This window comes from Echinops telfairi, unplaced genomic scaffold (genome assembly GCF_000313985.2).
Source record: "Echinops telfairi isolate 266 unplaced genomic scaffold, ASM31398v2 ScPeMD7_3509;HRSCAF=4178, whole genome shotgun sequence".
NCBI classification, from domain to species: Eukaryota; Metazoa; Chordata; class Mammalia; order Afrosoricida; family Tenrecidae; genus Echinops; species Echinops telfairi.
The window spans coordinates 7,300,594-7,302,900 of NW_022107407.1; the positions used below are offsets into that span (position 1 = coordinate 7,300,594).

A 2,307-nucleotide genomic window follows, 5' to 3' on the forward strand; every position below is an offset into this window, starting at 1 on the left:
TACCAAAAATAGATTTTGCAGACAGATTCTACTGGAAAACACTCCTAAAGGTCAAAAAACAGACATGGAACTATTTATAGGCTTTTCCTTTTTTATCATTGGCTTCCTTTTTGTTCTTTTCTTTTGGGGTTTTGTTGTTATTGTTGTTTTGTTGGTTTTGACTTCCTTTGTTGTTTTGTTTGACTTTGCCTGGATTTGCACTTATTAATGTGTCTGCATCTCTATCTAGATAAGATAGGCAGGATAAATAATTCAGAGATAAAAACAATGAGACCAACTGTGCCAGGGGGACACGGGAGAAGGGAAGGTGGGAGAAAGGAAGGAAGATCAATCAACCCAGGGTCAAGGTAGTTTGCTACTCCCGTGAGGTGCTCTGGTTCATATGCATTCAAAGGGGTGTTGCCAGCAGAAAAGCAAGCAAGCATTAGTAAATACAAGTGTAAAAATTAGCAACACATATTGAACAACTTTTGCTCCTAATAAGAAAGGTAATCAAAAGGTCTCAAGACAATAAAGATGTATCATTTTCAAATCACAGTGAAAGGAATTTAGCACAACTGACCAATCTTGTTTTTGTGACTATTTGCTTTCAAGATAGATGTCTAACTAAAAACTGGTATCAAACAGAACAGAATGACACTTGCAGAATGTAATATGTAATGAAAATACTGAGGTTGATTGTTACAGAAATATTAAATTCTTTGAGTACTAGTTACATCTTATTTATATAATACTTTGGTCCAATACCATAGAAATGGAGAGGAGCAGCTGGAAATATCTCTCACTCAAAGTTCAAAGAGAAAAAGATTCACCATTCTTTCTATTATTTTCTGTAGGTAAGTCCTTTTTCATATTGAAATCTGTTGGGAACTAATTTCTGGCATTTTTTCAAGCTACTGTGTGAACAGGATGTTGAATTCCACCACTATACAACGTACTGCAACAGAAGGACTCGTCTGTTCCCCAATTCTAGTACACTTCCAAAATATATCCAACAGTCCAGTTTTATTTCTATCCAGGATGCTGGGAGTCAATGATCAAATATAAGCACAGGTATATATCAAGGGGTACACCCCCCAAACCAGATTTTTTTTTCAAAGCTATGTATTTAAATTTTTTACAAAACAACTTCATCATCTTCAAAGTACTCTCCATTACACTTAAAAACATTTGTCAAATCTGTGATTCCATTGTAGAAAATGCTTTTCAAACTCATATGTTTGGGTGGCTGACAGCACCTAACTCATTTTTTCCTTCACCTCTATGATGTCCTCAAATCACCATCTTTTCATATCCGTCTTCATTTGTGGAAACAAACAAACAAAAAAGGCACACAGGGCAAGGTCAGGTAAGTAAGATTCATGCGGCAAGAGGGGCATGCTGTTCTTTGCCAAAAACTGGAACACTGAGAAGACTGTGTGAGCAGGTGCATTGTCATAGTGGCAAAAGGAATCACCCATCTTCCATGAATCAGGCCTTTTTTGTTGCACACTGTTCTGCAATCTTTTCAGAACTTCTAAATAGAAAGATTGATGAACAGTCTGACTTGGTGGAATGAACTCCAAAAGCACCATAACATGACATTTTCACCTCTTCGGGAAGTTGACAAACATCCAGAACAAGGTTTGTGATCAATCGACATTTCACCTTTTTTGAAACGAGAAAACCACTCGCACACTTGGCTTTTTCCCATAGCACTGTCCTTGTAAGCTTTGCTCAGTATCACAACAGTTTCTGTGCCATTTTTCCCAAGCAGGAAACAAAATGTCACACCTTCACACTGTTCTCTTAAATCAGCCATATATCATTAAAAAAAACAAACAAACAAGGTTTGAGTGAAACTGCTTTTACAAAAAAATTCACAGTGACCAGAGAGACCGATCCCAGGTGACATCACTGAGTGCACTGAGTGCAGAATGAGTTGCTCTTGTTCACCTACCAGGAGAAAAGTGTACTACAAAAGTTCTGTTCTCCCAGTGCAATTCCAGTTTGGGAGTAACTCCTAGTATAAGCAGCAAAATTACAGTCAACAGACTTTAAAAATTGAAAATAGCAGACATGGTGAGGCCAGGGAAGCCCAAGCCACATTACCATCCAGGGCCCTGGGTAGAAAAGCTGGAATATTTTTACAACACTGTCATAGCCAACTTTTTCAAATAAAGTGTTTGAATTTCAGTAATACATACTTTATCATTAAGTTTAAACATGGTGTTCTAAGTTTTACTATCTACAGAAGCAAGCCAATTTTTCTTTTTTCTCTGATTTTTTACTTTGTTCTAATGAAGGTTATGTCCTTTTGTAAATATT

General features: G+C 36.8%; 1 pseudogene; it reads right to left on the reverse strand.

Moving 5' to 3' along the window:
- Window positions 1–893: 893 nt before the first annotated feature.
- Window positions 894–2,060, reverse strand: LOC101638183 (annotated as a pseudogene).
- Between the last annotated feature and the right edge of the window lie 247 nt (window positions 2,061–2,307).